At 34.7% G+C, this 23,748-nt stretch overlaps 1 protein-coding gene across 4 annotated transcripts in view; it reads left to right on the top strand.

Annotated features, from left to right (window-relative positions):
• The window catches only part of SCN9A (sodium voltage-gated channel alpha subunit 9), a 167,502-nt gene that overhangs the window by 3,512 nt on the left and 140,242 nt on the right, over nucleotides 1–23,748 (top strand). The window lies entirely within an intron of this gene.

Here is a 23,748-nt window from a genome sequence, read left to right as displayed (position 1 = left end):
GGAAGGAAAGTTAGAGTGTATAGGCGAACAATGGCTTTTGTATGAGTGACTTCTAACATGCAGTGATGACCTTATTAGGTTTAATTCTTATTAGGTTTAATTAGTTTTGAGGGTCTTTCAGTAATCACTAAGTTTAAAATATTGTTTTGTAATAAATATGGATACTTGAATGAGCTCAGTCGTTGGAAGTATGTTCAAATGAGGCTGAGGCCATAGATCCAGTGCCAGCATGATCCAAGTTGGTGTTTACACCAGGTTCAAGGGGCAAGTTATCTCACAAATCCAAAGTGTCCACTGGCGAAGGTTCAGAGAGAGACTGTGGGCTAATCCATGAAGATCTATCACTATTGTAGGGTGTGAAGGAAAGGAGGCTTCAAAATTCATGCTGCTTAGTGATAGTATCAATTTATACTAGAATTTATACAAGTATACACACTTCGTATGGCAATAAGTCCACCCATTTTTTTTTTTTTTGAGTCTGTATTTAAAGATACTAAACATGTTTGGTATTAACATGTGGTTGAAAATCTAGCTTTCAGTTAGGCAAAGAACTTTGATATTTTTTATCTAGCAAGTGACTGGCTTTTTTTCTTGTAAAGAATTTGTAATCATATTTCTTCTGGAAGGACTAAACTAGTTCATGACTTGTCACGAAGGATTTTGTTAAGTTTGCTACTAAGGTGGCACATTGTGGTTATAATGAGTGGGACTGCCCTTGTGTACTAACTGAAGATGCCCTCTGTTTTATATGTCACAAATTAGCTAATTATTCTTACATAGAGGTATTAAAGCTTTCTTCTTCAGAGCTATGTAAGCTAGAATACCACTTGAGATGGCAATGTCATAGTAAAATGGATATTATAAGATTGTATGAAAGTAATTTTCATTTGAGGATTTATGGAAGAGCACTCACAGAATGTGGGTAGACTACTTTTGTAGAATGTGAGAGAACAGTTTTGGTATCTTGCCATCCTGCAAAACAAAATTTCTTCATTGAAGGTTTAACTGGCTCTTCCCCGCCCCCAATGAACAGCTGGAAGGAAATGGCTTTAGGCAACAGGGAAAGCCATCAGCTCTTGGCAGCCAAAGCTAGAATAAACTTTGGAGGAACAAAACTCTTCTGGGTAGTGAGGAAAAATGCCAGACCACGATAAAGAGGGACAAGAGGTGGGAATGCCTTGAACAGTGCCAATAATCTACCACAGACAAATTTGAGTTGACATTATATATACAGTTGAATTATTTGGTATCTTTTTAGCCACACCAAGGACAGTTCTTTCTTCTTTTGTCGTTAGAATAACAACGGTTATTGGGAAAACATACTGTTATTGCTTCTTTTATACAGGAAATGGGTTACCTTTGGATTTTTAAAGTGATATAACAGGGAGCCAAAAATGCCATATATTATTATTAAAATATACAATTTCTTTAATTTTAATTTCTTGCTATTCATTTTATGATTTCCTTTTGTTGTGTCAAGTGTTTGAGAGACTGCTATTACTGATTATAAATTTCTTTAAAATGTCTCCTTGGATTTTTTACAAAGCTTTCTACAGTCAAATGCTCTACCACTGAGCTCTACCCCCGTTACAAAGCTTTCTGAATCATTTATCAAAACACAATAAAACTAATTGCACCCGATTGTTCACTTTGAAACTTAGAGGGAGTAAGTACATTAACAATGTCATTAATCTACCATCTCTGCTCTGCAGTGTATGCTCTTTTTCTATCCCTTTTTCTTTTCTCTACATATCACCTTCTGAACATTTGATATATATGCGAGTAATACAAATTTTGCTCCACTCTTTGGTCAAACCATTAACACAAATAATTGGAAAATCTTAGAGCTCCTAAAGAAGGATAATAGAATTAGACAGATGCATTAAAAAATAATCACAAAACATTTCTGTAGAAAATTTTAATGAAATTTTTGTGTGTTACATGCCAAACTAGACATCCTGTGTCATCTGATTATTTTTAAAAAATAGGGTGATTTTACTAGATGTAATAATCTGTCAACTATACTAGTTGCTCATAAACTGTGTATCTTAGAATCTAAGTAATTATTTTCATCTTCCTGAGAGTCTATAATTAGAAATTCAAAAAAGAGGTAAATGATAGATATTAAAATCCATACAGAAAAATAAAACGGGAGAAAAATGTTATATGATATAGAAATGTCCTCTTATTTATTGATTTAACTCCACTAAATGATTATTCCATCGAGTCCAATGGACAAGCGACCATTCAGGGTTTAGGGTAAGGATAGCTTATTAACTATATGTGTATTTTGCATAAGATACATAGAGTATTTTTTTGGTAAATTATGCCTTCCTTTGCTTTCTCTGGATAATGATATAAAATTAGTATTCCATGTAGATGGGTATCATGGGACTAATCTTTATAGATGATCCTTTCATGGAATAAAATACAACAAAGTTTAAATGATGATTTTTCCCCCCCTTAACATAACACATATTCTTGTTATCTGGGACAAACTCGGCTCATGGTAATTCATGTAGAGAGAAGAGAAATAGTCCTCAAGGTTCAAGAGGGAACAAGGTTCTTACAACCTCATGAGATCATCCAACAGACTTTCGGGAATGAATGTTTATAGGATTGTTATGCGAGACATCCTTAAAAATCCATATCGTCCCCTTACTATATTTTAGAATATTTATAAAATGTTTTTATAAAGGGTTAAAAATATAGAAGAATAAATTTGTATTCCTGTTAGCGTAGTTAAAATGTGTTTTTCTAGATACTTGTCTTGCTCTATATGCGATCTTAGCCAAATACTTTTTCTTAAATGCAACTTCATTATTTGTAGGATTGGAAATGTCTGCTTCTAAGGGGTTCCATACAAATTAGGTTTCTATACAAAAAAGCCATTTCAATGTTTCACATATGATAAGGAGGTGTATCAATGTGGTACATATTTGGTAACAGTATCTTATAATCAAATGTATTCTGTTTTGAATACAAATGGTATAGCATTTAAAGTGCACTTTTGTTACATTTATTTTTAATCCTATTTTTAAGGACAGTTCTAGTTATATCTCTAATAGGATCATTCCATTTTGAAATCTCTGTTGTAAAGTTGTCAGTAATAAGCTATTACAAATAGTTTGTTTGAAGTATCTAAAAACTTATAAGTAGGAAAACATGAAAGAGGTGTCTAAAACTCAAGCATTTGTTAACTATCCAGTTATGTTTTGTTTCTGTTTTTAAACCTGATCCATCAGAATTTTTCATTAGTAGAGAGCAGTTCAGTGGAGGTGACCTGCCAGATATCCTAATAATGCATCTTAAAACTATCTACTTTGATAGGAATATTTTTAAGGAGCATATCATGCAATTTCTCACTTATGTGTGAAATCAAACTTACTCTAGTACTTTAATCATTGGGAGTATAACTCTGAATTTTTAAATCAACAAATAAGATGTTTGAGCCTGAAGGAAATATTTGTCAATATGGCCACTTACTTTATTTCTTTGGTGATCATTAACAAAAACCAGAATCTTGTAAAGGAAATCCTCAGACCAAGGGTAATAATTGAGTTGGTTTTATTTATTGTTTTCTTTAGCAATCCACAGTTCTTCCTTAGTTACAAAGCCAGTAGACTGTGCATTGCAAGAGGTGGTTCGTGGCAACATTATGAAGACAGAAAATGAATATATGAACAGGTACATTGTCATAAAGAAAAATATGGGTAGCAGCACCATTCACATATTGTTAAGATTACTAGTAATAACATTAATTTAACAGCCTCAAATATGGAGCTCTCATTTTTGCCAGGTAGTTCATTAAGGGATCTTCAAATGCTTCTTTTAAATCTTTACAACCACATTTTGGAGTTGAAAACACTAAGACTCAGAAGTTAGTCAACCTTCCCAAAGACTTGAGTGATCACTAACTCAAGGAACATGCACACTCTTTTTAGAGGCAACAAAATTGTGTTTATCCTATGAATGCTGTTGTACATATCCCACCCCAATATACCTAGTACTTATATTACCAAGGATTGAAGTCTTTTCAATCCATAAAGGAGATGAAATAATCTTCATTTGCAATGAAAGCAAACTATGTAATTACAACACTAGGGAATAAGACAGACTGAAGATTGTTTAAATGTTCATCTTGAATATTGATTCTTGGGTAGTGTATTTGTGTTAAACCAGAGTTGAGATTTAAATGGAAGTTTGAAAACATTATGATATTATGAAATGTACCAAAACATTTAAAGTATTTTTCAGGTCATTTTAAAGGTTGAGTGACTTTGCTTTCCTGTTCTAGGGATCTTATTGTGTTGCTCTGACTTGGCCATAATTAGAATGTTTTGCTTGTTTTATTTTGAGGAAATCAAAGGAACTTTCCTAACATAGATAAGAGTTTGAAAGAAAAGGACTAGTGCCTTTAAAAGGGATAGGAGTGTGAAATGTCTAGGCAAAGTTCATTCAGCCTCATGACTGATGAAATGAAGAAAGAGAGACTGAAGCCATGTCTGAGATCCTGGGTGTTAGTGGATGACAAGTAGAGAAAGCAAAGTGAATTTATGCAGGGTTAGGAAAGAAGAAGATAGTGTTCATCTAAAGTTCTTATGTCCTAGAAATTGAGAATACAGACATTTTTAATTAGAGGAATACAAATATTTTTATTACCCTAAATTGATAAACTCAGATGTAATCTAAATCATAGTACTTATTGTCACAGAGACAATGATTTGTCGATTAAAGTGTTTAACATTAATGATTCAAGGTGTTTACTCTTAAGGGTTTTAAAACATATTTGGAAAATTAATTTATTTTGCATTATATGTAATTTTCTAATGCAAATGATCTTCTTTAAATATTTAGTGTCAGATAAAAATATATGTTTATAAAAAATAAAAAATTAAAAAAAAATATTTAGTGTCTACTTAGATACTGTACTTTGAGTGGGGTATATAATCATGACAAGTGAAACCTTGAGTTCTATGATATATGTGAGTTCTAATGGTTGTTGGTCGGCAGCTTGTCTACTAGACTGTTAAAGTTTGAAGTGTTAGAGACCATATCTTGTTCATATGGGCATCCTTGCATGGTGCCTCATAGGCAGTCATTCTTGATACAGATTTGCTGATGAAATGAATCATATTTATTATGCAAATATATGTTTAACTCATTACAAATCGCTCTTTTTCACTGAAACTTACTTTCTAAGTATGTGGGAGAGATGAGTTAGTAATTTAGACTTCTCAGACCTAGATTTTTATGATTACTAGGTCCTGATGAAAGAGTCATACTTCTTATTTCTTACTCAGGAATAGCACTCCTGCTTATTTTTTTGGCACAGTTCGGATTCATCATTTCTAGATGACAGTATTTAGCTTTCTTTTCATGAAAGAGCCAAAATATTTTAACATGTACTCAATTTGATATCCTACAAAGACTGACACACTGATCCTCTTCTAAAAATGAGAGTTTGGAGAATTTGCTGCAGTCCAATAGTAAAAGGAAAAAAAAAAAGTTAAAACTAAAATTTCCAACTGATTTGTCTGGAACTGGTGATTAATCATTAAGCTCTATCTGGTTGGCCTCCAAAATGTGTAGGTCAGGAGTTGGCATCCAAACTGGTATCAGTGCCATTGAGGTTTGTGGGGAGGAAGAGGCTGGCAGAGATCCCAAGGGTAGCAGTAAAGGGAGGCTGAGTGGCTCCAGGTCGGCTCTTCAAACTCAGCGTCACTGTTCTCAGCTTTTACGTTTCCGCAGTTGAACAGCAATGCGTCCTTTAGCAGGTATTTACGGAGTAGCTACTCAGGCACTGCCGCAGGGTGTAATGGGGAACAGAACATGGAGGTTTCATGCTAGTTTTGAGACAGATAGTGAGTAAATAAACAGAACCTACTCTGTACGCTATGGATAAACATCCTGCAGGACAGAGAGAATTGAGGGAAGGAGGCATTATTTAATAAAGGTGGTTAGAAAAACCTTTTGGAGGTGATATTTGAGCAGAGATCTGAAGGAGGGAGGGAAATGAGGGAGCTGGGGCAGCAACAGGAAAATCATGCCAGGCACAAGGAGTGGCAATTGCAGTAGCCTGAAGGCATATTTGATGTGTTTATGGAAAAGCAAGGAAGTCAGTGTGGCTGAAGTATGGAGAGCGAGGTAGAAAGTAGTAGAAGGTGTGGGACTTTTCTTAATTTGGGAAAGATTGCATAATCTGCCTAGAGGTCTGTATAATGAGCAAATGCTTCAGTGACCAGCATGGGACAAACTTTGGAGGAGGTGAATTGTGCCTTTTTTTTTTTTTCTTTTTTGGGGATCCTGTTCTGAATTTAGGTACCACACAATGCAAACAAATATTCTGGAAACTCCTAATTTCCATATAAAATTAATCTTCTTGCCATTTCTTTGTGATTTATATGTAAATGTCTTATAGTCTCTTCCCATCTGCAATAAATTAGAGTCTTAGAAGCCCTGATTACCATTTGAGGACAAAAGAGCTAACATGACAGAGGTTACAAATGCGAGTATCTTTAAATGTTTAAATTCAGGAAACTAAAACATGGTGAGAATATAGTAATATTTTACATATTTTGATTGATTTTTTTTTTTTGTATCTGCTGTACAATTTCTTATGAAATAGTTCTACTGCATAGATAGAAAGGAGTATTGCCTAGCAAAATAAATACGAGGGAAGCACACATCCTGTCAAGCTTGACCCCCTGCTAACTGCTATGACTTTGGTATTCTTCTGACTCTCTCTTCCTTACAGTTTTCAGCAAATTCTTGTGAAATAAAAAAAATTGTGGTACAGTATTTATAACATAAAATTTGCTCCTTTAACTGTTACTAAGTGTGTAATTCAGGGGCATTAAGTGCATCCACATTGTTTTTCAACCATCACCACCGTCCATCTCCAGAACTTTTTTATCGTTCCACACTGAAGCTCTGTACCCATTAAACTATAACACGTTACCTTGCTCCCCCTACCCCTGTCCCTGGTAATCACCATTCTACTCTCTTTACCCATGAATTTGATTATTCTAGGTACCTTGTGTAAGTGGACTCATGTAATAATTGTTCTTTTATGTCTGGCTTATTTCATCAAGCATAATCATTTTAAGGTTCATAGATGTTATATCCTATGTCAGAATTTCCTTACTTTTTTGGAAGGCTGCCTGGTATTTCATTGTATGTATAGATCGCATTTTGTTCATTCATTCATCAGTGGATGGATGTTTGAGATGCTTTTATACTTTGGTTATGATGAATAACGATATCATTGTGAACGTTGGTAGACAAATATCTGATTGCATCCCTGCTTTAAATTTCGTGGGTATATAATATACCCACAAAGGAATTGCTGGATCATATGATAATTAGTTTTAATTTTTTGTAGAACTGCCATGCCATTTTCCACATCAGCTGCACTATTTTACATTCTCACCAGCAATGGATAAGGGTTTCAATTTCTCCACACTCGCTAACATTTATTTTTTTCTTTTTTTAAATAGTGACAGTCCTCCTGAGTGTCAAATGGTATCTCATTGTGGTTTTAATATACTTTTCTGTAATGATTAGTGAAGTTGAGCATCTTTTCATCATGCATATTGTCCACTTGAACATCTTTCTTGAAGAAATGTCTGTTGAAGATCTTTGCCCATTTTTTAACAGTTATTTGTTTTTGTTGTTAAGTTTTGGGAATCCTTTATATATTGTGGATATTAATTTCTTTTCAGATATATGATTTGCAAATATTTTATCCATTCTCTGCATTGCCTTTTCACTCTCTGACGGTATCCTTTGGCACACCAGTTTTCAATTTTGATGATGTCCAGTGTATCTGTTTTTGTTCTTTTGTTACTTGTACTTTTGGTGCCATATCCAAGAAAACATTGCCAAATCCAGTGTTTTAAAGATTGTCTCTTAGGCTTTCTTTAGTTTTATAGATTTAGCTCTTACATTTAGGACTGTGATCCATTGGATCCATTTTTTTTCCCTCAATTCCCATAGACATTATAGAGTCTAAGAGTCTCCAACTTCCCTTCACCTTTCTTTTGTGGAGATTTTTTTTTCTTTTCTTTTCTTTTTAAGATTTACTTATTTATCTTAGAGACAGAGAGAGTACACACTCGAGGGTGCATGCACACAGAGGGGAGGAGTAGAGACAGTCCCCACCAGACTGTGTACTGAGCATGGAGCCCACATGGGGCTCCATCTCATAACCCTGAGATCAAGACCTAGGTCATGACCTAAGCTGAAACCAAAAGTTGGAGGCTTAACCCACTGCACCACCCAGGCACCGCTCCTAGAGGTCTGGTTTTTTTTTTAGCTCAAATATTCCTTGCGCATTCCTTACTTACCCAGAGTAAGCTAAATATTCCTTACTGTGAATATTTACCTTACCTTTCAATAGCCTCCTCATTTCATTTTTTTAATCTTTTATGCTAGGATTAAAGTCCTTGAATTATTGGAAGAATATGCTAGCAACTTAGGGAGATTCCTGATATAGAAAGAATACCATATTCTCCTACCGACTGGGTTTATTTATTCTTTTGACCAGTCCTAGTACTGAAAACTATTGGGGTTTGGTGCCTTCCTGTATAGTCTAGGAATTTTGATTCTTGCTAACTAGTTAATAAATTCAAGGACTGTTTATATTACAATTCTCAGTATTAGATGGTTTGATTAAGTAGAGCAAGAATTCTGTTTTGCTATGGTTAAATCTTCTCCAGCTCTAGCACAACGTTTTACACAGAGTGCTACATAATACTTGAGTGAGTAAACAAATGGGCAAATGAATGAAAAAGAAAGACTGTCTTTTTTCTTAAGTATTTAGTAAATCAATGACATTAAGGAAAAAATGACTTTTTAGATTTGTTTAAATAAAACAAGTTTAAAAATCTGTCCTCTGTTCCTTAATTCTTATGAAGATACTAATTTCTCAATCAACTTTGCTTGAAGTGTTTTTGGACATTTTGCTACTGAGAACTGAAGTTTGAAGGTTAGAGTTTGAACCACAAATATTTTTTGTTCCATTTGATAGTCCTTGTGGAGGTTAAATCCCATAGGCACAAACTTTTCCCCTTGGGTAGCTACCAACAAATGAAAAATGGTGACTATTTATGGCAACTCAAGGTCACTGAAGTATGGTTTACATTTCATGAAAATATGACATATGAACATCTTTTTGCTTATAAACAGTTCAGTGCACTAATTAGAATAATAAAAGGAGGAAAACCTATAAATAAAAATTAAGTACCTTTGCCTTTGAATTGTTTTAGACTCTTTTTACCTTAATACTCATCTCAGAATCCAAGTCTTCTGGTCACATATGTATTGGAATATAAATTTGAGGAAGGATAGGAATTATTTTCTTCCAATTTACTTGTCACTCAGTGGCTGCTGTCTAATCTGGAATTTGATCCACTCTTCTATTTGTATCTATTACAGAATTCTGAAAATCATGTCTCAAAATGGTGAAAAGTAAGAAATGCTATCATACATTTAATTAACCCCATTAAAAAAATAGCCATGCCCTCATCTTCTGTCTTTCAAACAGTAACAACAACCTCAAAAGAGAATACATTTTGAACATTATTACGTGTATTTCATCATATTCCAAGATTAAGTTCACAGCTACCGAATGCCTCACCATAATCTCAGCCTCTGATTTCAAGAGGGAGTAGAGAAGTATGAAACACGGAAGCTCCTCTGTTGGTGAACATTTTCGTTTGCAAAAGACTTGTTTGTGAATATATGTTACTTATCCGATAGTACCCCCTTCTTCCTGCTGATATATACTCTAAAGGAATGTCTCCACCAAACACCTTATAAGTAGATGACAGCTTTTCTTGATGATGTCCACAGATATTTCAGAGAATCCCTCGGCATGCATACAACTTAATTCGCTTTTTCTGATACTGAATTAAAGGGCCTTTCGGTGTTGAAGCATTCCTGGGCTGCCAGGAATATTTCATCAACAGCTGTCACTATGCTTGGGTTTTAAGCATATATGTATACCTAGCTTTCTCTTGCTTTGTCAATTAAGTTTCTGATGAAGGAAATCCTCTGACCCATGCTAGAATGGGTTTTTTTCTTTTTCTTTATCTTTTTTTTTAAAGTTTTATTTATTTATTTGACAGACAGAGATCACAAGTAGACAGAGAGGCAGGCAGAGAGAGAGGAGGAAGCAGGGCCTCTGCTGAGCAGACAGCGTGTTGCGGGGCTTGATCCCAGGATCCTGGGATCAGGACCTGAGCCGAAGGCAGAGGCTTTAACCCACTGAGCCACCCAGACACCCCTTTTCTTTTTTTTTCTTAAAATAATGTTTCTTTGTATCTTGCTGGATATGACCTGGGCTCATCACTTTTAACCATCACATGATGCAATTCATACCTAAAGAATCATTTTTACTGTCAGGTGATTAATCTTTTATGAATTTGCCATATTCCTTATTTTCTTACACTTTCAACTATTTTATTATTTCTACTTTTGTTTCAGATATCACACACTCGCAGTGTGTTTGCATTTAACAAGTCTGATGGATTTAATAATTTCATCACCACTTAAGTACAATACAGACATTCTGCTTGCACGGCTTGGACTTAGGAGCCTTACTTTGGTAGCAGCTAAATGGCTGGGTGTGATACATAGTGCCATCTGTTGGTAGAAAGCAATGTAACTCTGGTTTTGCAGTAATCATGGTTTTCTTTTGTTTAAAATATCTGCAGTTGAAATAAACATCTTTAAGAAGAAAAGGTCCTGTATATGTAATAAGAAACTTTATCTATTATGAAGCCACCAAATTTGTTCTCCATTTTTTAAAAAAGATTTTATTTATTTATTTGACAGACAGAGATCACAAGTAGCAGAGAGGCAGGCAGAGAAAGAGGAGAAAACAGGCTCCCCGCTGAGCAGAGAGCCCGACGTGGGGCTTGATCCCAGGACCCTGGCATCATGACCTGAGTGGAAGGCAGAGGCTTTAACCCACTGAGCCACCCAGGCGCCCCTTTGTTCTCCATTCTTAAGAACATTTAGATAAGCAAAATCAATTTGTAAGAAAGTTGATAAAAATCTTTAGTAATAATGGTTAGAATATATTACACACAGTGTACCAGGAAATGTGCGTAATGATTAAAATTCAGTGTCTTATTTTTTCCCGTAGGATAGGGATATCCTTATAGGATAATAATTTTCAGCCCTGTTAATTTATGATGCGGATACCAAGATTTATTACAAAGGTTAATTAACTTACCTACAGACACAAGTTAAGTAAGTAAAAGAGGTGAGATTTGAGGGCTCTCTCACTCTGCAGCCACAAAATTAACAACTCTATTATGCTATCTTCTTATTTTACTGCAGATCTAGATTTTAGATTAAAGCTACGAACAGGTTAGGAAAATGAAATACAACATAAGCAGCAAATATTCACCCCTTAAGATTTTAATGAGGTTTTACTTTTATCCACTAATTCATGGTTTATCATTTTAAAAATTATGGTATATATGGGGAGAGATGATAATATTGGTAATATTTATTTAGTCTAGGTACTGCGGTAGCTATAGAAACTGTGTCTGTTCTTCCAAATACTCTTGTAAGTTGGATATTTTCTCTGCTTCATTTATGAAGAATTTGCATAATGTCACAGAGCTCCTTGGGTGTTATGATCATGGGATTCAAACCTACATCTGCTTGGCACCAAAGCTGTTACGCCTTTTCTCCTAAACCATGTTGATGTTTTGGGTGAGGTGGATCCATGCAAAATCAAGGAGTGGAAATGCACTCTCTATGTAACACTTTGTAAACACTTTCTTCTACAACCTCTCCTGCAGCCATATTTTAGTGACCTCAGAAGTTAAGTCAGTGATGATCTGGGCTCTCAGGAAATGGTTAATTCTGAATAATAGAGAAGATTTAATATGGGTTAAGAAACATTTTCCTTTCTTTCTTCATACATCATTTGTAGATGGAACAACATGAATTTTGCTGTTAACAATTTCAGAGATGCCAGCAATCATTGACAATAAACATCATTTCCCCCACAGTAATACACTCCTTGAGTTATAAACATTAATTTCTTATAAACCTGAGGAAAACTATATTTTGTAAACCTACGAATAGGGATGAGTTCTGTCTTAAGGTATAATATACATAATCATTATAATGTGTTGTGAAAGACCCAGATCATAGTGTTTTAATAATTTTCTTTATCTAAGAGTCTTGAAATAAATCCCTAAATATACATCTGCAACCCATACTATAAAATCACCTATACACCTTAAGTTGTTTTTTTTTATCATATCAATTTTTAAAACACTATAAAATTTCAGAAAAACTCTTTGAGTGATTTTAGGACATGGAATATTGAACTACTTTTTTGAGGTGATTAGACAAGTCATTGTCATCCCCTAAATTATTCATCTTTAAGAAGTAATAGTTATTTAAAGAATTTATTAATATGATTACCATGGTGCTAAACATGAAGAATGCAATGATAAGCATTCAGCAGTCAGGAATTAAATGATTGGTTACTTCATTAATTATTGTATTTAATTTAGAGATGATGTACTTAACATTTGAGGCTCTAAAGTGAGTAGCCAGCTCAGCCCATTTTTTTCTTATTATGTTGGTATACTTTGTATTTATGATCTAAAGAGAAGGTATTAAGAAAAGGAGTTACAGCATAGAAAGATGGCAGTTCTTTTTAAGGTAACTTATAAACTACTGCATCCCGATGAAAATAAAAGTAGGATTTCTGAAATTAGATAACACAAGTCTAGTTATCTAGGACAATATACACAAGAAAGAGCAATTCCTGATAAGGTTAACCGCATTAAACATTAAAATATCTTATAAAACTAGAATAATTAAAATGCTGTGATATTGATAAAATATATGGAAACTGTAATGTCCAGAAATAGACATAATTGCATATGAGAATTATAAATGGCATCCAAATAGGTGGGAGGAACTATTAGTTAATGAGTATCATTAGGGCAACTGGATGTTCATTATTCTGTGGATAACCCTTTTGTTAGAACCAGTCTGGGATACCTCCTCTGTGCATCACATGGTTCTGGCTGGCCTTGTTCATGCAGTTTTGGTCTGCTATAACGTCAGCTTCAGCTAGATTGTCCTAAGGAGTCCCATGTACCTGCCTGGTTGAGATAAAGATAAATTCAGATGATTACTTCATAGCTTAACCCAAGATACCTATTAGATGAATCAAATATTTAAAATATAAAATATAAATCACAAAGAAAAAGAAGACTTTCCTGAAGAAAACATGTAGATGGGGCACCTAGGTGGCTAAGTTAGTTTAGTGTCAGACTCTGGATTTCTGCTCAGGTCATGATCTCAGGGTCATGAGATCAAGCCCTGCATCAGGCTCCATGCTCAGCGGGGAGTCTGTTTGAGATCCTCTCAGTCTCCTTCTGTCCCTCCCCTTGCTTTCCATCTCTAAAAGAAAGAAATAAAATCTTTTCAAAAAATTAGAAGAAAACATGTAGAATTTTTTTCAAAATCTTGAAGTAGAAATTTTTTTCCTAAGGTAATGTATAAACAATAGTCACTTAGAGAAAGCATTGTTGAATTCTCTTTAATAAAATAAAATAGTAAATGCTTCAAAGGGTGAAATCTACCATAAACTAAAAAACTAAAAAGCAGCAAAGTGATAAAAATATTTGCGTCTTATACTAGAGAAGAGAGCTTATTTTATTATTACATTCAGAGTTCCTCAGTTAATAAGAGCAGAATAATAGCCCATTATAAAAATGGATGAAGGCTATGTACAGAGAGTTCACAGAAGCACATTTTAAGGATATACAAAGATCCCCAACTTTCCTCATAAGAAAAAATGCGAACTGAAACAATAGGAAGTTATCATTTCCCACTTCTTAAAATAGCAAAGGTGAAAAATTTTTTTATAAAACACCGTGTTGAGGGTGTGTGCAGATAATTCCTGACATATTGTTTATGGGGAGCATAAATTGATAGAACCTCTATGAAAATTAACTTGGCAATATGATCTTCTCCAAATTAAAAATGCAGATACAATTATGACCCAGAGATTTTACCAACAGGTATTCATCTCACAAATATAATTTCATATTGGGAGGCTATGTATGAGAAGATAATCATTGTGGCTTTGGGACACAACCTAAATGTTCTGCAAGGAAGAATGGCTAAATAATTTTGGCATATCTATGCAAATAGAAATTTATGAAACTGTTATAAAAAGAGGGGTGGGTCTATACATACTAGTACAGAAATATTTCCAGGTTATATTTTTAAGTGATAAATGCAAAATGTAAAGCAATGCGTGTACTGTGTATTATTTATGTGGAAAGAAAAATTAATAGGTGTCTATGTGTTTATAAAAACACATAGATGTATACACAAGGGAATGGTACAGCAGTTCCCCCCAGGGTAGGGATCTAGGTAGCTGGGAAACAAGAGAGAGAGGGAGAATTACTTTTCTTTATACATATTTCTGAGTTTCATGTCTATATTTATTCTTCAACAATAAATATAAGAATGCTATTTAGGGAAAAAATGAGAGTCATAAACTGACCATTTTGGCCCAACTATTCAACTTAAAGGTGTTCTGTTCTTGGAGGTACTTCTGCTCTGAAGCTTAGGATTGTAATCAAATGATACGTCCTCAAGAATATGTCTGGAGTGAATTTGAATGAACAAATGATGTATGTAAAAGTGTTTTGCAAACTATAATGAGTAATAAAAATACACAATATTATTATTCGCTTTCTTCAGTTTCGTATGAATTAAAGACATTTTGCTATTCAAAATCACAAATTCAGAAAATAGAGTACAGAAGATATGAGGAGGTGTGTTGCTCAAATACGGAGAAAAGAGAAGAGGAAAGGTTTAGATGGTTCCATTTGAGGTAAAACTAGTAACCTCTCTCAGCCTCAGATAAGACTCCAGGGATTGTGTGACAATTCTTATTCCTAGTCCTTATTGCTTCCCAGAAATAGATCTTGAAAATAAAAACTCTGCTTTTACAATATGAAAAAATATAGATGTACAAAAGGGAGACTATTTCAATTATGAAGTAACTGTATAGTTCTTTTAAGTAGTAATTCTGTATTTTTATTTATTTTTAAAAACCAGGTTTACCAGACAAAAATTTGAAAATGACAAACTGACAAAAAATAGAGACTTTTGTGAAAAGGGATCAATATTCTTAGCATAGAGACCCCTTATCAAAAGAAGAAAATAATGGATACACCAGTAGAAAAAGGACCAAGAAAAGAGATTTATCAAAGGAGAGACAGAAATGTTCCATGGAATGTACATTAAAAAAAATATATTTTCTCTATCAAATTGGGAAGCATTTTTAAAATGCTATACTTAATATTGTTTAGGTATAGAAAAAATGTGCCTAAATATTGCTAGAGAGAACATAGATTTTTATAGCATTTCTGGAAAGCATTTTGGCCAAATGTATGTACATAAAAAGACAAATACCTCAAAATAACAGGAGTAACTTTCTCCAAACAGGTTAATTTTATTTTAGTATCTATGTTTTTCAGTATTTTTTGACAATGAAAATTTGCTATATTTATATTTCACTATATTAATAACCCCAAATTAATTATATGCACAACTTTCTGGAGAGGATTATGTCTTGGAGCTAATGGTAATAAAATCTTTTCTATATAACTTGACCTACAAATTTTAAATGAACTACATTATTTAATGGCAAAATTTAAGTTAGAACTAATCAACAGTGGGCGTCTGGATGGCTCAGTCAGTTAAACATCTGCCTTCCGCTCAGACATGATCCCAGGATCCTGGGATGGCATCCTACGTTGGGCTCCTTGCTCAGTGGGAAGCCCCCTTCTCCCTTTCCCTTTGCCACTCCCCCTGCTTGTGCTCTCTCTCTCTGACAAATAAATGAATAAAATCTTTAAAAAAAAAGAATTAACCAACAATCTACTATTATATCTGCCTGAATTTCTGAAACAATTAAGTTATTACTTTGTTAGAGATCCAGATGTTTGGTGATTTGTCCCTAATCAAACATACACTTCAAATAAAGTATTTGCAGTTTGGGGAGGCGTAAGCACTGGTGAAAATGGAAAAACACTTCTAATGGCTTTTTAACTTTTGCTAAGACTAGTGTACTTCAAAATTACAGAATTTTAAAGTTTAGTTAGGCGTGTCCACCATATTGATCTCCCTTCTCATCCATCTGATCGAACTTTTAACTTTACTGTTGATGGTTGAAAGAATGCTCCTTTGATTAAACCCAAAGACATAGTCAGTAGTTTTTATGTTAGTGTCATTAAGATGAGGAACAGACTATTATTGCAAAACTTGTATATTTCTTACACATGTTAAGCTACACATAAGGTTAGGAATTCTTTTGTTTCTGATATGTTTTAATTTTTCAAATGAGAAGAAGAAAAATTGAGATGCAATGAATTTTTAAAGAATGTTTCTGATATAAAGTTGATGATAATTATCAGTTATTTTAAGTATTTGAAGATGCTTTCAAATATTAAAAAATATTAAGTAATTTAGTTAAGTAATAATTGAAGTTTGCTTACACATCTTGTGTTATCTTAAAGACAAGATGTTTATACTTCTTTGAGAATTTGGGTTAAGAGAAGTTGTCATTCATCAAGCATTTAACAGGTTTCTATGATGTTAAAATATCATGATACATATTAGTAATAAAAGATGCCTAAGTACAAACTGGTGCAGTCACTCTAGAAAAGCATATGGAGGTTCCTCAAAAAGTTACAAATAGGTCTACCCTATGATCCAGCAATTGCTCTACCTGGTAATATACCCAAAGGATACAAAAATACTGATTCAAAGGGGCGCATGCACTCTAATGTTTATAGCAGCATTCTCAACAATAGCCAAACTATGGAAAGAGGTGAAATGTCCATGAACTGATGAATGGTTATGAAGCTGTGGTAGAATATTACTCAGCCATCAAAACCAATGAAAATCTTAACCATTTGCAAGGACATGAAGGGAGCTAGAGTACATTAAGTGTATTATGCGAAGGGAAATATGTCAAAGAAAGAAAATGCCACATGATTTCATTCATATGTGTAATTTAAGAAACAAAACAGATGAATATATGGTGGGGGAAGAAAGAGGGAAACAAACCCTAAAAGACTCTTGATGATAGAGAACAGACTAGGGTGATGGAGGGAGGTTGGTGGGGGATGGGGTAGATGGTTGATGGGGATAAAGGAGGCTACTTATTGTGTTGAATACTGGGTGTTCTGTGTAATTCTACTTCTGAAACTAAAATTACACTATATGTTAACTAACTAGAATTTACATAAAAATAAAATAAAGTCCTCATAAAGATTCATAAACACTGTAAAAAATAAATATAAATAAAAGATGCTTAGGATAAGTTTCCTATCTAGGGAGCTTAGAGTCTAGTTGAAGAAGACAGGCATGGAGACTAATGAAAGAAATGAAGCATTACTGCAGCTATGATAAAAAGGAAGGAAGGAAGGAAGGGAAAGAAAGAAAGAAAGAAAGAAAAAGAAAGAAAGAAAGAAAGAAAGAAAGAAAGAAAGAAAGAAAGAAAGAAAGAAAGAAGAAAGAAAGGAAGAAAGAAAAACAAGACAAAACCTTTGCTTTCTGGGGCAGTTGGGTACCCAAAGGAGGCAGGATGAGAGGAGAAGCTGATGAAGAGCTAATTTATATTTGATGGAGGCAGAGAGGAGATGAAGTCAGATGTCTTCAGAGAAGAGATGTAGAACTGAATATTCAAAGAGAAGTAATCAGGTGATCAGGATAGTTGAAACTGGAGAGAGGGAACATCATGAGAAGGGATCATAAAATAATCTGGCTGCCCTTTGGGGAAATGAAATGAGAGTGATGTAGCTGGAATGTAGACAGTAAAGAGTGAAAGCAAAGAGGCTGTCAGCTCCAGGTTAGGAAAAGCTTTCTGAGCCAGACCACACACAGGGCAGGTTATACTGTAGGCAGTGGAGAGCTAGAGGATTTTTTTTTTTTTTAAACAGAGGAAAATCATCAAATTTCCCATTGTAAAAATAGAATCTCCCATGCACTGAATGAACATTCTCTAATTGAACCAAACTTCCTCAATACTACCCAACCAAGTGTTTTTAAGCAGTTTCTACAGCATAGCTGGGGATCCCCCTCGCCAAAGAAATCTTGTGGAGCTTCAGTAAGAAAAACAGATAAAATGGGAAGATACGTCCTTAAAAGTTGTAAATCTTGGTATAGGGAAACAATTTGTTGTTCTAACAACTCCTAATGCTCCTAAAATGAAAACTCCTGGGGTGCCTGGATGGCTTAGTGGGTTAAGCCTCTGCCTTCGGCTCAGGTCATGGTCTCAGGGTCCTGGGATGGAGCCCCGCATTGGACTCTCTGCTCAGCAGGGAGCCTGCTTCCCCCACCCCAACCCCACGCCTGCCTCTCTGCCTCCTTGTGATCTCTCTCTCTCTGTGTCCAAAAAAAAACTTTGAAAAAGAAAACTCCTAATGTGGCCCAGAAATGACACCCAGTTTCCAACTGATGGGGGCAACAGGATGCAGCAGCACGGAACCCTAGAGAATCCTTTCAGGTGGAACACGGGGATTCCTACAATGGGTTCTGCTTGGAATTTCTTCCCGTTTCTCAATTAACATGAAAGTCTCAATAGCTCCTTACAATTGTAGAGCAATGGTACCTTGGTCAGGAGTTGGAGAATACTTCATGGTGTTCTAGCTAAGGTGAAAACTTAACAAATTCAAATCAGTATTTTTAAAGAATTTGTTAAAATTCTAATGAAGGTGATTTAAAGATAAACATGATATGTGTATTTTAGTTAATGGTTAATATTTTATCATTGAAGATTGCTTTCCTAAATACTGCTATATTTCACAATGGGAAGTAAGGCCCTTGCTAATGCAATTATTTGGTTTCTTAGTTTTAGTTGTGCTGTACTCTGCTCTTAAAGGTAGGTTCATGTTTTTAATTTATCACTATCATTAATTTGCTGTGATATTTCACTTTTTGAACTTTACTTCTGGTTTAGATCATATTTTATATGCTCTATTTCTTGTCTCGATAAAATAATGCATTTATCAACCATGTAAATATTTGTTGAGTAGAGCAGTCTTTAAAAGTACATCATTAAATTGGTATGGATTTATCTGTTTTACATTTTCTTTTAAGCTATCTTAAGTAGGGCTGTGTAAAAATGATACTCCATTAAATTATGGTAGAAAAACTTACCAGTCTTCTGAGTTAGCATTTTTTTTCCTTCTTACGTACGTTTTATTTTTTTAGCCAAGCCAAGTATAGCTTCAACATTACTTTCTCTCTCTTTTTTTTAATTCTTTGTTTTAGTTAACATATACTGTATTGTTAGTTTCAGGGTTAGAATTTAGTGATTCATCATTTGCGTATAATACCCAGTGCTTATTACATTGTATGTGTTCCTTGACAATAGCCTGAAGAAGGTGGACAGTGGAAAAGAGTATTTCTAACATTGCTTAGCCCTCAGATTTGTTTTACGGTGTCTCACAACAGTAAAACAAAACAAAACACCGTATCATACTCTACTGAAATTTTTTAAAAAGGCTTCTCAAGTGTTACTGGTTCTTTTGCATAAAACATACTCTTAGATGGCATCAGATACATTGATGGTGTGTTTTATAGTAATTTAAAACTCTCAAATGGGATTTGTTCCCATTTCAATCAAGAAGGATAAGGTATTTAAAAAAAAAAAAAATCCTAGGTCTGTTCTTTTTGATTAAAGCTAACCATATGGGCACCTGGCTCAAAAGGTTTGGACGCTGTGAATCTACATATTTTTTCTACCCAACCCCCAACCCTAATGACTTGGACGATCATGTTGTATTCATTTGTCCATAGCAAAGACAGATGGGTCAGCCAGGGAATTCTCCACTACCTCTGCCTCTCTGAAACCACAAAGTCAGGAAATGTAATCAGATTGCTGAGCTGAACCAGAGCAAGAGCTTTCCTAATGGGTAACTGTGACTTGAGAAATCACATCCATTAGATAAAGTGATTAAATATACATCAGTCTTTTGGCAAGGGAGCCATGAAGATATTGCAATAGAACAGCATCATGTGACCCATCTCCTTGCTTGAAAAAGGAACACATCTTTACCTTTGACATGTATCATCTCTAAATCCCTCAGTTCAGTCGCAGGAAGACATTTTTTCACGACGAGATTTATGCAGTTCATGATCTTCTGGAAACCATGAAGTACTTGTGTGGTTGCTAACACATTACAAAGGAAATATTTCTGACTTGCTCATCCCTCCATACTGTTTTTGTTTTATATTACTGTTCTTTATGTTTTAGGCTATTTTTTAAACATTGTGTTCCCAGGTTATGTTTTTCACTTAAATATATATGTCTTAAATATGTAATTAGAAAAAGTATATTTGTGTGTGTGTGTGTTAATGAAAATTTCTCCTAGCCTTAAGCTTTCTTTTTTTTGTTGTTGTTAAAATAATGTTTAAAGACAATTTAGTCATAAAGAAATGTCACATTGAATAGCATTAACCTTGATTATATTTAAAGTTCTAGAAATTCTGGTTTCTCATGTTTTGTTATAACTGTATTTGATTAATAATGTAATGCCCCTCATGTATTAATATACTTGCTACAAACCCACTGGGGGTAATGCATGCATTCATATTGTTCTTTTTAAGCTATGAATAACCCTTCACTTTTTCCTTGGTGACCCTCAGCAAGCAATCTCAAAATGACTGACAGAGAATGTGTTTAGAATCATGGCGTCCTAGATGACTAGATTGAAGGAGTCTTCAAAAATCGTGTTCTACCTCCTTATTTTACACTGAGTCCCTGAGAGATTAATTTGATGTGTCCAAGATAATAGGAAGCACAGTTAAAGAAGTAATCAAATATAATTGTCATTTAAATATTTTCATTAGTGAATTCCTGAGCACACTTCTATCCATGCTAATTCCTACTACCCAAATCAAAATTTCTCCCTATTTTCTGAAGTTTCTAAACCTTCAAAGTCAACAGAGATGAAGGCAGACAGCTCTAATTTTATTGGGTTTTCTGCTGCTGAGGCATATGCATAGAGATGTCTGATTTCATGAGACCAAGTGGTGGGGCTGTTACACACAAAGGGAGGTGTCACAGTCAAAGGCCAGAGAAGAATGAATATGGAGTGCCTAAGGGGCATCCTTACTAGTCTGTTTGGTAATCTCTGTGATTATGTAACATACTCAAATTACCTATAAATTACACATGAAGGAAAAATGGAATACAATTTTCATACTGAAAGGAATTTTACAGAGATGTCCTAATCAAAACTACTCATTCTATAAAAGTTTTTGGTGCCTAGAGATGGTTTAGCTACAGCGCCTCAAGTTAAGAGTCAAGTCTATGAACCAAGAGTAGAAAGGCTTTCAACTGAAAATATAGCAGACCTAGAATGTTGATTTGAAAATTTTTATAGATATAGTTTCCCTAGGTGCTTACAGAACATTACTGCCAATATCTACTTAGAGTGTTTGGTAAAGTTGTGCCCTAATTTAAAATGTAGTGGAGATATTCTAATTTGCAGATTTGACAGTATTTTAATATCCTCTGGCCACTGAGAATGTTTAATATTCCTAAATTATAAGATGAGGAGAAAATGCTCAGTCAGTAAGTACATCTGGTTCAATATAGAAATTGAAATAAATAAAATTAATTGCATAGAAAGTAATAAATGCAAAAGGGAAGTGGAAAAGACATTAGATAACTTTGTAACTTTTTTTTTCTATTCGGTTTTGAGCCTTTCCTCACGTTTTCTGTTCCCTTCTTTCTAAAGGAAGGAAAAGAGAAAAGAGTGTATAGCCATGATCAATGTTTATAGACTACCTACTATGTGCCCCATTAGGCTAAATATTGAGAGTAGAAAGATGAATAAGACGTCAAATCACGATGAGAGTAGCTGCTTTGCAGACTTAGGGAAGTGGTTCTTAGGCTCTTGAAGAAGCCAGAGTCTTGGATAGGTGGGTGGGGGTGAATTGCCCGGAAGGAGGCTGGAACCCTTTAGGAAAGACTCTTGTGGGCTAATCTCATAAGCCCTGGGAGAGTCATTGACGATTTAGAGAAGTGATGTGATCAGGTTCCGTTTGCCACTTTGATGAATATGTAGCCTATAGATAGGAGGAAAAGAAACTGTAAACCTAAAAATTAGGAGACTATTGTGATAATGCGGATAAAAGAGAAAGAAAGAGAAAAGCTGTGGGATGTAAAAGTGAATGAGTTAGGGATGACTTAGAACTTGTTGAAAACTTCAGACTTGTTAATTAGACGTTAAGACTGTTCTGGGTCCCCAGGTAGTTAATGTAGTCATTTCTAGCCCTGACTACTGATTAGTAGTATCATTTAAATGAGCAGGGTAAAATAAGAGTATATGAAAAGTTAGATATGTGTGCTGAACTTGAATGTCATGCCTAGGCTGAAAAATAGGTTTTTAAAAAAATATCTGTACAATGTAAGGCCTTTTCATTCTTAGTTTGTAGAAAACCAACTATATAATAACCAACAAACAATTGCACATGTACAGACGTGGTATGTCAGCTTGTTTTTGCTGGCTCATGATTTGGTTGCTGCCTGGTATCCTGTCTGAGAGTTGCAGGTTTCAGCTGTGAAATGGGGGGTATTTCTCCCTTGTTGTCCCTAAGCGTGCATCTCATTTGAGTCCCCCACCATCTGGTAGGAAAAAGGCTCTATCCTTCTGGAACGTGCTCCAGAAAAGTTGCCAGTTTCTTTTTATAGGTCCTGGGTTAATCTGAAATTCAAATTCAGCTGGGTGCCATGAATTTTATCTGGTACACCAATCCTATGTTTTTCTTAAAAGTTTATCCTTTTCTGTCTCCTTATGGCCCCATTATAAAAGCTCAAGATCAGAATGCACTAGACCCCTTAAATTCTGGGGCATGAATTTCATAGGCGTATGAAGAATGGGGTTAGGGGAGGACAGTCTACGACTGGTCATTTCCAGGTACTTTAGATACGGATTCCTGGATTTATTTTCAGTGTTGTCATTTATTGATTACTCCGCATAAAGGCTTAATGTGTTTATAATTTAGAAAGAATTGATGGAATAGTACTAACAGTACTGCAGGTGTGTTTTGAGCATTAATTAGTTAATTAGGAAACATTTAGTTGAGAGGCATTCTAAATAGCATTGAGCGGAAGGCTTCTCACCTCATTCGGGGGTCCACTTAAATAGCACTTTACTAAGCCGGGGAAAAATAAACACGACTGGTACATGAGGTACACCACCCACTAGGAACACTAATCTCCCAGGGTGACTGCTTGCCTAAAAAAAAAAGTCCCCTGAGTGTGAAAGGCTTTCTAAGAGCAATGATTCATGAACCTCCTGGACCTTGGACAATGTTGTGAAATTATTTTCCTCTGTATTCTTAAATAGTTACTTGACTTGATGAAAATATTTTACGTTTTGATTCTGGAGTTATAAGTGTAAGTGGAAACAGAAGAATACTCTAAAAATATTAGATCCTGGAGAAGAGAAGGAAGGGGGAGGGGCGGGGGTGAGGGAGATGGAAAGAGAGAGAATGGCAACACAATGCCTAAAGATTTCAGACAAATTCATAGTGCTGATACTTCTTGTGTTCTTTAAATGCCATTCTTATTAAATCAGGGTCACCATCGTACATAAAAACATTTTAAAAAGCAGGCCAGTCAGGTATCATCAAATTCACGTGGGAAATGTGGCAGACACATGG

The sequence above is a fragment of the Mustela erminea genome, chromosome 8 (genome assembly GCF_009829155.1).
Source record: "Mustela erminea isolate mMusErm1 chromosome 8, mMusErm1.Pri, whole genome shotgun sequence".
NCBI classification, from domain to species: Eukaryota; Metazoa; Chordata; class Mammalia; order Carnivora; family Mustelidae; genus Mustela; species Mustela erminea.
The sequence above is the reverse complement of the archived record's forward strand: the minus strand, read 5'-3'. Positions and strand labels throughout refer to the sequence as shown.